This window comes from Plecotus auritus, assembly GCF_963455305.1.
Source record: "Plecotus auritus genome assembly, chromosome: 9".
Classification (NCBI taxonomy): domain Eukaryota; kingdom Metazoa; phylum Chordata; class Mammalia; order Chiroptera; family Vespertilionidae; genus Plecotus; species Plecotus auritus.
In genome coordinates, this window is record NC_137783.1 from 3,197,656 (window position 1) to 3,211,351 (window position 13,696).

At 57.7% G+C, this 13,696-nt stretch overlaps 1 protein-coding gene across 7 annotated transcripts in view; it reads left to right on the forward strand.

Annotated features, from left to right (window-relative positions):
• The window catches only part of DOCK1 (dedicator of cytokinesis 1), a 331,039-nt gene that overhangs the window by 103,262 nt on the left and 214,081 nt on the right, over positions 1-13,696 (forward strand). The window lies entirely within an intron of this gene.

Below are 13,696 nucleotides of genomic sequence, written 5' to 3' on the forward strand. Positions count from 1 at the left end.
TTTGCTTGTTGACGCTTTCTAAGCTCTCATCTGGGATACAGCCTCTCACCCACGTGTAAGCTTAGAATTGTTTCAGTCCTCAGGAGAAACTGTCTGAAGGTAGGAGGGGTAGTGACGAACACAGATCAGAAGGGCCCCTCCCGCAGCGAGGGTGCCGGTACGCCTCCCTTCCCCCTGTTCTGGACGCCTGTCCCGGGTCTCCACCTGCCGTCTCTGACACGGGAACGTCTCTCGGACCAGGTTCTCATGTCCTTTTGCCTTTTGACCGTGTCCGGTTCCCACCCCGTGTCGCCGTTCCCTTGGCCACTGTGCTGACCGGTGCCCCGAGTATCCGAGCCGCCGTGGGTACTTGGTTACGCAATGCGGTGCAGCGAGACGCCAGCCCAGCCGCCCGCGTGTTGGAGAGCTCATCTGCCGGCCCTGTCCAGATGGATGGCGGAGCCGAGATAATCCTAATCCCCGTGTCTGTGCCACGCGCTCACCCCGCCAAGCCCTTGGATGCCGGTTATCTCTTTGATCCTCCCGGCGCCTCCTCGGTGTCTGTCTGAAGCAATAATGGAAAAGCTTCCTGAAGGGATGGGCAGGGAACACAGTCATGCAAGGACTGTGCTTCTAATACCTGGGTCGTCGATGGCAACACGCGTGCCCACAGCCCCCGGCTTTTCTCTGGGATCTTCAGGTTCCAGCTACCCCGTGGAGCCCCTTCCCAGAGATTTTTTCTAGGAAAGTGTGGGGGGGGGTGGTTCAGAGGGTCTCCACCAGCCTGACCAGTCTAAGCAGGGTCTCCCAGTGACCTGGGTGCACGGTCCGCAGGGCTGGGGGCACCTCCCTCGGGGAAAGCTGTCCATACAGTCACGTGCTGTGGTTCCTGTAGACCCTTTGCATGTTTTGAGTTCCTGTGGATGGAGGCCTCTTGATGGCAAATTGCGTAACCCTCCAGTCACATCTAAGTAGATGGGAAGATATTCCACGTGACGGATAAGGAGACTCCATCGTGTTGGCTGTCCAGTCTTCCCAACGTGACACACTCAGTGCCATGCAATTCAGAATCCCAGCAAGTCACGTGGGGGAGGGTGACACGCTGATTCTGAGGCCGGAGATGCAGAAGACACAGCACAATGTTGAAGGAGGTGGAAGCCGAGGACTGACACTCCCTGACCTCAGGTCTGACCGTAAAGCTGGTCATCTGATTGCCTGGACCCCGCTCACTGAGCTCCCGAGAGAAGGGGATCATGGATTCATGGCGGGGGGTGGGGGGAACCAGGGTTGGCTTCAGAGTGTCTAAGCATTAAAGTGTGTCCTTATTTTATTTTATTTTATTTTTTTTCATTTTATTTTATTTTATTTTATTTTAATTTTATTTTATTGATGTCAGAGAGGAAGGGAGAGGGATAGAGATAGAAACAGCAATGATGAAAGAGAATCATGGATCGGCTGCCTCCTGCACACCCCCTACTGGGGATCCAGCCTGCAACCCAGGCATGTGCCCTGACCGGGAATTGAACCGTGACCTCCTGGTTCATAGGTCAATGCTCACAGGGCTGAGCGCATGTCCTCTTGGCTCAGCTTCTTCTCTCTGTTTGAGGGACGGTGGCCACCATAGTCAGAGGCTTGCGTTTTCTCATTCTATATAATAAAAAGCTAATATGTTAGTCAACCGAACAGCGGAACAGCTGGTCGCTGTGGTGCGCACTGACCACCAGGGGGCAGATGCTCAACGCAGGAGCTGCCCCTGGTGGTCCGTGTGCTCCCACAGGGGGAGCACCATTCAGCCAGGAGCCGGGCTTATGGCTGGCGAACGCAGTGGTGGTGGCCGGAGCCTCTGCCGCCTCCGCATCAGTCGAACATCCCCCAAGGGCCACGGACTGCAAGAGGGTGCAGGCTGGGCTCAGGAAGCCCCACCCCCGAGTGCACACATTTCGTGCACCGGGCCTCTAGTTGCTTACAAACCTGGAGGAGGAGGGCCTGTCTGTCTCTTCAAGGCTGTAGCATCCTCAGACCCCCATCGACCTGCTTCCTGCAAAGGAGGCGGCATCCCCGCAAGGAGGAGACTCGAGAGAGATACGGAGGAGCCCGGAGTGGCGCGGGCGGGCGGCCGCTGGCAGCAGGGCTGGCGTGATGGGTGCTCATGCCACCGAGGCCACTGCCGGTCTGTGACTTGGTGTCACGAGGGCCTCACCTGTCCCCGGCCCCGTCTGCCGGGCTGGTGATGGAAAAGGAACTTAAAGCCTCATGCAGGCTTGGAGTTCCCGCCGGCGTGCTGAGCAGCCGGCTGAGGCCGCGGGGAGACTTCTACTCTGAAGCGTGTCGGCCGGAGGTGCCGCATTAGCCAGTGGGAGAGGCATGTTTCTCGCATGAGCGTCAGAAATCACGGGCATGTTACACCGAAGAGTTACGAAGTTTCATGAAGTCGGCCCGGCAGGCCTCCAGCGGAATTGATTATTTTTGTATATCATCGATGAGGTCATGGACTGTGTGCGGAGTCGAATTTCAAAAGCACTCACATGGTTAGCCATGGGGAGTCAGGATTGAGGCGTGGGGACACCTACTGTCTTTTCACGATCTCACCCAGGAGCCCAGGGGTCCTGTGAGGGCGCTCAGCCCCCCACGTCCCCTGCCTCAGCCCGATGCCTTCCCATGACATCCCAGGCCAGATCCCGGGTGTGTGCGTGGCCCGGGCTTCATTAGAATCCTGACGGGCGGCCGAGCACCATCAGTGCCCGTGCGCTGTGAACGTGGCACTTGATCATTCCCTGGAATGACTTTTCTTTCTCCCGGGAAGCGCTATCCATCCGGCACGGCGCTGTGAGGGAAGGCGGAAGGACACAGGGAAAGGCCGTAACGGCGAGAATTATTGGCACGGCAGGTCCCAGCCTTGCCGGTGTCACCTCTGCACACAGTGATTGATTCCACGTTGGAGACGCTTTAAAAAATATATTTTTTTTTGCACGGATTACCTTCTCTCCTCCAGCTTAGTGTTTAAGGAAGAACAACAGTCCTGACCTCTGTGTGGCTAAAACGTTACCAAAAAGCAATTAATTCCTGAAAATGGTATTTCCATAGGATTCTGAGAAAGTCGCGTTGTGACATGACACATTGTGTGTGGTCGCCGTCAAGATGGAACGCAAAGGTGTGTGTCAGAGAAGTGAGGTGACCGCCAGACCTCTCGCCGTCTTTCTGTAAAAACGCTTCATTTCCTGGGACGATGGCAGGAAATGCTCTTCCTCCTGCCATTTGTCAGGCCCGATCGTTTCGCGACAGTTCCTGGGCGGGTCCTGACGTGGGGATGGGTCCCCTCCTGCGCATCCTCGGAGGGGGCTCTGTGCATCCATGACCCGGCAGCCCCCTTGCTGCTGACCGGCGACCAGCGGGCCCTTCTCCTGTCTGCGGCCGTAGTGTCCCAGGCCAAGAGAGCGGGCGTGCACAGATCACCCGCTGGTGCAGCAAGGGGAGTTGGCTCCAGGTGGTACAATTCCCGAGCTGCAGCGCCCCCTCTGGGTGTCTGGTGTGTCAGGCACTCACTCCAGTGCGCCCCCCTCCTGCTGCAGCTGGCGGTGCTGGGACAGGGGGCAGCCGGGGGGGTGGCGGGGGGGGGGGCCCGGGCAGCAGGCTGGGCTGGGCCCTGCACTGGGTTTTGGAAACACAGCGGCAAAGGGGCTGTCTGGAGGTTGTGTTGGGAGGGGGGGCATGGACCTGGGGGACACCTTAGTCCCACGCTGGGCCCTCAGAGCGGAGTGGGGTGGGGGGTGTTCTCATAACCAGATGGTGTGTTTGACGCCCTGGAGGGACTCCCTGAGAAGTGCTGTGTGAGTTCATTTTTTTAATCTTGAAGTTACATTTTTAGAAAAGGACCAGACCTCCCAGGGAGGAGATAGGGGGCCAGGGACTGTTAAAACGGCGTGCGTCCTTCGGATGCTCTCTCATGACGCTCTTCATCAGTGCTTTTGTTTCTGTCTCGGGATCACGTTCTCACTTACATCTCAGAGGGATACGTGTCTTTAACTGAAAAATGTTTTCCTGGTGTCTGGCCTGTCCCCTCTCAGAGCTGTGTGACTGTCGGTGGGGCCTCTTCTCGGGCGCACAGGGAAGACCCTGGAGGGACTGGCGGTGACGCCTGTTCCTCGCTCAGGGTGCCCCACCAGGCAGAGGGTGGCGACAGGCAGGGGGACAGCCTGCCCAGCGAAAGGCCTTCTCAGGGAACCACGGCCCCTCTCCGAGTCTGTGGTCACCTTCGGTGGAGGGTGGGACGGGTTCTGCTGTTTCAGTTCCTCCTTTTTCTCCTTCACCCTGAGGGCGCTGGCCCCGCCGCCGGCCAGGGCAGGTTCACTGTGGTCACCAGGACGTGTTGAGGTCACCAGGACGTGTTGAGGTCAGCAGGTGGCCGTAGTCACCCAGTCCTCCCAGCCCTGCCAGGGGGTCGCAGTGAGAGAGCGAATAGAGGCGTAAGGGGGAGTGGGGGCGGGGGAGCGACTGTCTGGCTGGAGCTTCGGGAGCCAGATGTGCCTGCCCCCCTGCATGCCCCCTCACAGGCTCTGAGCACTTGTCAGCCCTATCTCCCCCCACCCCCACCCCCCGCTCTTCTGTGCTCCTCCATATCTCCGCTGGGCCCCAAAGGGCTGCCCATCCGCGGCCACGCTGCCCTCGCCTGGCCCGGAGCCTTGGCTTGGTGGAGGTTTCTGTCCCTCTTTGGGCTCTTGCGCCCAGAGGCCTCCGCAAAGCCCCCGCGTGCCTGTTTGAGCCGACGAGCAGGTGTGTTGGCGACTGCCACTTGCCCTTCCCGCTTGGCCAGCAGCTCCCAGCGCTTGGCTGTTGAGCACATGGCCTGGCAGCCCCGGGCGCCGGCACCTTCAGAACAAATGACGATGATGTGTGAGCCGAGTCCAGCTGAGCGCACCTGCACTGGCCTCGCGGGAGGGGAACGGCCTGGGCCGTGGGCCCGCCTCCCACACGTGGCCCTGCCGCTTCCTCGCCTGCCTCCTCCCTGCGCGCTTGGCTGTGTGTGCGCCTCTGTGCCCCGGGCGGCCGGCCACCTCCTGGGCTTGGCCCCCTGACCTGCCTGCTTTGATCTGAGAAACCCTCTGGCTGTTGAACCAGGATTCCATTGTGCGGAAGCCCGCCCAGGGCCCTTCTCAGGGAGCCCGGCTTCCCGTGGATAGCTCATCAAGCAGAGCGCGCTAATTTGCGTTCTTTAGAATGGATGTGATTACACGCGATTTCCCTGTTTACTGGTAGACAAGGCTAAATGGAAGATGATCGGGAGCTCTGTCTTCTGTTTTTCCTAAGGTGATTTCTTATCTTCCCAACGGATTCCTGTGACGCAGGGAAGAAACAAAAGCCCTTGAAAAGTTACGGAAAATCTTTAAGGAGCTGTTGGCGTTGGCGCGGTCCCTTTATGGTGTTAGGACACAGGGAGGAAGCGCATTATAGGCGCGTTTTCCCGCGCCCTGTGTACCTGGGGTCCAATTTGCGAGACGGTTTCCCGGTCACAGTATGGGGACTCCTGGCATTTGTCACAAGTAGAATGATGAGTTTGTAGATTTAAAAATTACAGGCTTTTCCATCCTTGCCTCCCCCACCCCCACCCCAAATTAGAATTCAAAATGTCTCCAAACCTTTCAGAACCCCAGGACTTTATATTGTTGTCATTTGTTGACTAAAGAAGGCTATATATTTTTTTTCTTTTACATCCTTTATCCTGAAATCTCTCACCCATCATCTCTTGGGCGTATTATGGGTGTTTCATGACTTACGATTCGTCAGTTCTTCACCGGGAGTGACTGCTGTCCACTGCAGTTAGGAAGGTGCTATAGAAAGCCATTTTTGGCCCAATGGGTATGTGCTCCACCAACTTGGCGGTGGGGAGAGGTGTCTGGGTGCTTCGTTATAACCACCTCCGGTTTATGTGGGTGAGCGAGGAATCTGGTTCAGAGCCGCCCTCCCCAGCGCGCTAAGGCATCAAGTCCAAGTGCACACAGGAGACCCTCTCCCCGGCCGGACGGTCCTCATGCTGCCGGCGGCTCCTCTCAGAGCCAAGGCTTCCCGGCATGCCCACGCTGCCTCTGCCCCTGGGGGTGCCCTCCACTGCACGCCTGGCCTGGGCAGGCGGGGCTGCCGGTTAGTGTGTCCTAGGTCATACTGTGCAGGTCCTAGGAACCGGATCGGAGAAGCCCCACCCCCAGGAAGGGCCGCCTGCCCCGCCCTCCAGAACGTGGCCGCCCTGCGTTTGCTCCCAACGTGGTCAGCTAAGATGCCTCCCCGTGGAGGCCCCATAACAACTTCCCCATCGTTTCCTTTGACAAAGGCACCGAGACGTGCTAGCCGGAAGCCTCGATGCCAGTTTGCCGTGATGTTACAGGCGCCCTGGCAGAACTGACTCCAAAGGAGCCACGGAGCCGCATTTGGCAGCTTCTTGCTGCCGGGGCGCAGGTGTTGGCTGTCACGGTAATCACCCTCTTAAAGGTCATTTAAAGGGTAGGATCCGTGCTTACATCGCAGCGACTGCAGATCATGACCGTGTGCCTGACACGTAAGCGAAGAAAGTAAAGTGCTACTATTACACAGATGGGGGGGGGGGTGGCTTGGGAAACCGTTCACCAGGGTCCATGAGCAGGGCCATGCTGTGCGCATTTCAGATTCATGTGAAATGGTCACCAAAAAGGTGTGCGAGCGGGGACTGAGGCTGAGGACATGGTCAAGAGTGAATGTAAGATCATTCCATGCCATCTGAGAGGGGACAAAAACATTTCCCAGTTAATGGGGCTGTGCGGTGATGCCAGGAGGAAGGCACAGTGACATGAATGAGGTATTGCAAGTGGCCAGTGGCTTCTATCCATAGACATAACGGCAGATATATGTGAAGTGGTCAAACTAGGACATTCTCTCAGGGAGAGAATGAGGGACTGTCAGACCCAGAGAGCCACCTGACTCGTGGGAACAAAGGTAGTTCCCTACAGCGGGGTGGGTGGGAGCGACGGAGCAAGTGATGTTTGTGGAGGGCTCCGGAATGCTCCGGAAGGTGAAGAAACGGGGTGATGTTTGCGTGAAAGGGCCCACACTCTGCAGCTGGTACTCGGAGTGCTGTCCATTAAACACCACGCCGCCGCCGCTGCTGCTGCTGCCCCTGCGGGTGCCCTCGGCTGTCCAGCCGCGCAGGGCTGCCTTCCCGGGGCGAGAACACGGAGCCCCCCGTTACAGTGTCCTGGGTCACCCTGTGCAGCTCCTATGACCCGGACCTGGAAAACCCCACCCCCAGGAAGGGACACCTGCCCGCGCTGGGCGTGTCTAGATCCACAGGATACTTGCCAAAGTGATCGGCGCTTTCAGAAGATGGCTCCTAATTTCCCAAGCGTCACAGGAAACCGGCTTCTCAAGGGGATGCTGACAAGCTCGACGAAGATGGGCCTTTGCTTGGTCAGATTTAACCTGACGATGACCAAGCCCCAGAAAGGTGTGCCGGCCGCTGTCCATGGGACGCCGGGGGGTGGGGAGGGGGCAGGGCTGCTCTGTGGAGCCTCTTGGGAGAATATTGATGGGGGCTTGGTTCCTGGAGCTGTTAGGATGAATCATCGTCGGGGGGGAGCGGGGGAACCTTCTCCTCCTCCTCCTCGTCAAGCGTGCTGGGGGTTGGGATTGCAGCGAGGTGTTTTTGAGGTTGCGCCGATGAATTGTAAGTAGCAGCACTGAGCTAGAAACCCGCATCCTCGTTTGGGGCTGTCTGTTTAACGCAGAACCAGAATAACGTGGGCATTAATTGGTCATTAAAGAGATAAATGACCCCGTGGCTACCCATACAGGTCTCGGGAATAAATGGGGAATCTCATCCTATTTTTCACGTACTGTGGTGTTTGTCCAATTCCAGATCTTCCGAGATCCAGAGCCGAGTCATTTAATTTTCTCTGATGACCTGGTCGTTCCATTTTTCAAGAAATGTAATTATTTTCTGGCGGTTGCTTTTGTATTTAATTTCAAAGTTTTCTCCAATTGAGTCCAACTCGTGCTTTACAGATGCGGAGCGAAAGCCCGCAGGCCCCCTGCTCCGTGTGTGGCGGTTAGAAGAGGGATTGTACCAGGAGTTCTGAATTCCATTTAACTTGATGGCCGCCACCCGGTGCCTCAGATGTCCCTTCATCACGCTTCCGGCACCCTGTGGAGTCCCCCAGACTTGGATCAATTTCACTTGTTATCGCACCATTTCCTGTCATTTCCCATGACAGTTTCCCTGTCCTTCAGTCACTTTGGAAGCAAGCTCTGTCTTTTGGAGCAAAAATACCATTCCCCCCCCCCCCCAGATTGCAAGCAGGGATGTCGCTTCTGTGTCTGTGTTAAACACACCTGTCAGAGATAATTAAAAAATATTCACCCGACGACAGTTCATGCGCACAGCCGATGCCTCGATGTTATTTTTTAATGTTGCCCGGGTTTATGTATTTCTGTGAACTCCTGTTTCGGTGGAAGTTAATCTGTCACTTCCGTGATTGCATCTGAAAAGAGCAGAGATCATGCACTTTGCAAATCACTGCAATGGATGTGAACTGTACCCAGGAGAGGGAACAGGGACGGTACCTTCTATTCCTTGTAGTGTTACCTGGGAAGCCGAGTGGAAGCCAGGTTGGGGGAGAGTCACCTTAAAGGAATGTAACTGCCTTTTCTGTGACCCTCCTGTTTAATAGGATCCCACTTGGGAGGCATGCAGGCCTCCAAGGGACTGAGCCCCAGGTCTGCCGAGGGTCAGCGGCTGCTCCGTCCTCACTGGTCACAGCTGAGAAACGGAAGGGAAAGCCCTGCATGTGGGAGGTTTCTTCCAGAGGATTTCACCGCCTTACTGAGGGGTCCTCTTCGGAATTTTAACACATCTTTTCAGTCAGTCATACGTTTTGTTTGAATAAGTGAGTGAATAAATAAGTGAATGAATAAGTGAGTGAATGAATGAGTGAATAAGTAAGTGCATGAATGAATGAGTGAATGAATGAATGAATAAGTGAATGAGTAAGTGAGAAAATAAGTGAGTGAATAAGTGTGTGAATGAATGAATGAATAATTGAATGAGTGAATAAGTGAGAGAATGAGTGAATGAATAAGTGAGTGAGGGAATGAATGAGGAAATGAGCCAACGAGTGACTGAGTAAATGAATGGATGAGTGAATGAGTGATTGAGTGAATGAATGAATGACTAAGTGAGTGAGGGAATGAATGAATGAATGACTAAGTGAGTGAGGGAATGAATGAGGAAGTGAGCAAATGAGTGACTGAGTAAATGAATGGATGAGTGAATGAGAGCGAATGAAAGAATGAATGCATCGGAGTGGGGGGGCCCTTCTTGCCTTTGTAAGCTGGCTGAGCATTTCCTGGTTTCCCCTTTTATTTACTGAGCCTATGATTATGGAGCACCAGTCTGTCCTCGTCCCCAGTTCTTTCTGGAATGCCCTGCTGGCGAGGGGCAGAGGCTGGGAGGCCCCGTGGAGCTAGGTGAGGCCCTTGCCCTCCAGGTGTGTGTGGTCCAGGAGGTTGGGCCCAGGTAAACCCAGGGAGCCCCTGCGAGGTGTATGAGTCCGTTAGGAAACAGAACCACTGGGGTGCACATTTATTACTTATTACAGTGAGCTGGTTAATTCGTCTGCGATGATGAAGTCCGGGGCTCTGGACACTCAGGCCGCGGTGGACACGCAGTCCCAGGGAAACCCTAGTTCCGCTCTTCACAGCTTTCCTGATTGGATCGGGCCCCGGCTCACCCAGGAAACTCTCCTTCACACCACGTCCCCTGCTGCGGCTCTCAGTCCCACCTCCAGATCGCCTCCCCAGGCGCCCACAGTAACGCCGATCATCAGCCGGACGCTGGGCCGGGCCTGCACACACCGCGGCCCTCACAGCGGGTGTGGTCGGGCTTAGACCTGGGCGTGTGTCTGCGGGTATCTGAGGAGGGGTTGGGGTTTCCCACTGCAGGGGCCCCGCGGCTGCCTAGTCAGGGCTCAGCGAATGAGTGAGGGAGCAGAGGGCGGTGGGGTGCAGGGGAGGAGGGGGCCGCCTGCCTTCCTCAGGAACCTGGAGAGGAAAAGAGTGCCTGGAGCATAGCTTTGGGGGAAGGCAAGGTCCTTGGGGAGCGGCCAGGCTGTGGGGGACCTGACTCACACTCTTGGTTTTTCACTTGCTCCCAGCATGCTCTGGGCTCCATCCTCTCCCTTCTCCCGCTGCCACCGAGAACGATGGAAACCCCAGCGTGGGGTCCTTCATCGCTCATTCTACCCGTTCGGCTGTTGGCCTTTCTCAGACGCCGGGTGCGGGGCCAGGTGGGGGGCCCAGTCCTGAACGGGACGGGGTCTCTGTCCTCAGGAGACCGACCGCCTACGTTTCCTAACCCGTGGTTGAGCCTCCAGCACTTGTCTGTCGGGCAGCGGGGTGCCCGGCGGTCCTCAGGGCTGCGTGTTCGCGGTGGCCGGGTGGGGTGTTGGGAGCAGGAACTTCTGAAAGAACCTGTTTGCGGCAGATTTGGAACTTGTCCGGCTCTCGGTTGCCTTTCCTCACGGGACGCCTCGGCGCGCTGTGCGAGGATCTGCAACAACGCGATCGCCAGGACGTGGGAGAGATTGTTCTGCTGGGTCAGCAGACGCATTTGCAAAAAGGAGGGAGAGGCGGGAGCGGCCCCCTTAGGACTGAGCTGTGCCCCCACATTGATATATGGGGGTCCTCATCCCCCCCGATCTCGTGACCTGGGGCCTCTGGGAGCCCCATCTGTGAGCTGTGCCCCCCATTTGTGTGTTGATGTCCTCATCCCCCCGGACCTCCTGACCTGTGGGTGTTACAGCATCACCAGCAAACTCCCCAAACCAGTGAGTTGCCTCAGTTGCGTTTTGACCTCTTAGCCTCACTCTCTCCTCATCACCCGATTCCCGTGACTTCCTGCCTCCTCTAGGGCTCAGGAGAACCGAGGATTCTGAACACCCCCACCCCCATCTAAGACACAAGGAAAGACAACCCACCCAGGGGACCGGGACCCCAGGCTGGCTTCTGCCTCTGCAGGTCACAGGGGTCTTTGCATGAGGCCGAGGGGCCGCGGGTGCACCCTGGGGAGCAGGGGGCTGATGCGCTGGCCTCGGAGCGACGCTGCTGGGGACAGCGACGATTCATCTTCCCCAACCAGCTTTGCTCCTAGAGGAGAGACCAGCTGACCTGTGGAAAATGCTAATTACCCAACCGAAGCATTCCTTACATGTACAAAAATTCCCCATTGTCCACCTGGGGACGTTTGTTTAGAAGTGACTAATTTCTGTGTTCATATTATACATCTCTGCCCTGCACACTCCCCTACAGAGAAGTGTGAGGGCATGTTTAGGGGTGGTGTTTTGGGACAATGCCCCGGCTTGGGCACACGGAGACTCGGGGAGGGGGAGTGAGGGGGGCTCTCCTCCCTGCTGTCTGTGAGTTTCTACCTGGGTCCATGGCACCGCAGCTGCCTTACTTACGGCCTTGGCCTTGGCGCTGATCCTGACACGCTCCCCTGAGCCCAGGGGCCAGGCGGGGTGGCGGGGGTGGGGATGGTGGTGTCATTATTTCACGCCTCATTTTAGAGACAGTGTGAGGCCCCGTTTCCAGGGTGCTGGGTCACCACTGGAAACCATTGTGTGGTCTGTCAGTCACTGGTCCTACAGCTCCCCGGGCAGACGGTGTCTCTGGCCAGGAAGAAAAGAGCAGTTCTGTGACTATTTAAAAAAATCTTTGTTGTTGAAAGTATGAGGTAGGTCCCCCTTTCCCCCCTTAACCGCCCCCCCCAGGCCTTCGCCACCCTATTGTCTGTGTCCATGGGTGACGCGTATACGCACGCAAGGTCTTTGGTGGATCTCTCCCCTCCCCCCCTCCCCTGCCCCCGCCTCCGCCTCCCCTCCGAGGTCCCGCAGCTGTTCCAGCCTCTGCGTCTGTGACTGTTTTAATGGAAAGTGTTATTAACCGCCAGAGAAGAATGCTCTTATCACCCCAATTAATTGAATGTTTTGTGGTGACACACACATAACCTAAAATGCATCCTTTTCACTGTTTTTTAAATGAACATTTAGTGCCTTCAGTTCCTGCCCCGTCCCCACTCTATTGCCTGTTCCTAACGGTCAGCTGCCCCCTCCCCGCCCCCCCGAGCCTGGCCACCCTTGAGCCACGGACGTGTCACGTCAATGACGTCATGCAAGGTGTGGCGTTTTGTGTCTGGCTTCTGTTCCGTAGCGTGTTTTCGAGGTTCAGCCACGTAGTGGAGGTGCCGGTACTGGGGTCTGCCGGGGCACCGCGTTCCATCGCCCACTTTGAGCGCCCTCCCTCCATCCGTCGGCGGACAGCGCGGTGGGTCCCCGTGGGGCTCTCTCTGGTGAAGAGCGCTGCGGGGAACTCCCCCCGTTTTGGTTGGGGGCGTTTCCAGCTGCTTCGGTTCGGACCCAGGAGTGGAGGGCGGGGGCGCGCTTGCGTTTTGGAAAGCTGCTTGTGGCGACCAGGCTGTCCGTGGAGCACACGCCCGCCTGCAGCCGGAGAGCCCGGCCGTGGGCCTGGGACCGGGGGCGGGGGGGGGGGGGGGCGGGGGGCGCGGGGGGTGAGCTCACAGCGCTGCCCTGGGAAAACAGACACCATCGGGGCGGCTGCAGCAGGGCGCCTGCGTGTCGGCGGGGTGTGCTCCCTCCGAGGACTCTGCCTGCCAGGGCCTTCTCTGTCTCCCAGCTCGGGGCGGGGGGGGCGGGGAGGAGAGGGGGCGAGGGGTGCTGCTGGCCCACCCACCCACCCACCTGCCTTCCCAGGCCGCTGCTCCTGCTTCCTGTGTGAGATACTGCCCTGGGCGGGGGCCCCTTCACCTGGTACAGCCTCACCTGAACTTGACTTCATCTGCAGACTCTGTTTCCCAATAGTTCCCGTTCCCGGGGACTAGGACTCACACGTGTTTGTGGGGGACACAGTTCCACCCGCTGTGGGGGGTTTGTGTCTGGGGTGCAGGGCAGCCGGTGTCACGTGGCCTGCGGTCGGTAGGGGAGAGGGATAGGGGTGCCGGGGTCCAAGACGGCCGGGCCCCTCGTTGCTTTCGCAGTGTCCTCTCCCCCAAGGGCCTCTCTCCACACCCTGACCAGCATCTCTAGGTTTGTCTGAGGTGGGTGGGGGCAGAGGGAGGCGGCGGGAGGTGGCGAAGGTCCTGCGAGTGACAGGCAGATGGCGTGGGGGTGTCCTCCTGGCTGCCTCCCTGACCCTCAGAGGCTCCCCCCCCCCCCACCATTGCTGTTCCTCAAAGGCGGTGGAGACCATTCAGACCAGGAGGGACCTGGCATGGGCCCCCGTCCCTGTGGTCCACCGCTTCCCTGCTGGCCAGGGTCTCGGGAGGGCTTTGACGGGGACCACGGCTCCCTCCGCGGACGTCTGCATCTCCGGAAGGTTTGCTTCCACTTCCAGTGTCTTCGCAGCCAGGAGCTTCATGGAATACAAAGGTGACCCGGCCGCCCCACTCCCGGGTCTGAACCAAAAGAACCGAAAGCACACGTTGGACCAGGGTGTTGTGGAAAATCGCCACAGTGCAGGGGTCCTCAAACTTTTTACACAGGGGGCCAGTTCACTGTCCCTCAGACCGTGGGAGGGCCGGACTATAGTTTAAAAAAAAACTATGAACAAATTCCTATGCGCACTGCGGGCCCGGGACGCGTTGGCTGCTAAGCAGGACAGGCAGCGGCACCCGGCGGGCCGGATA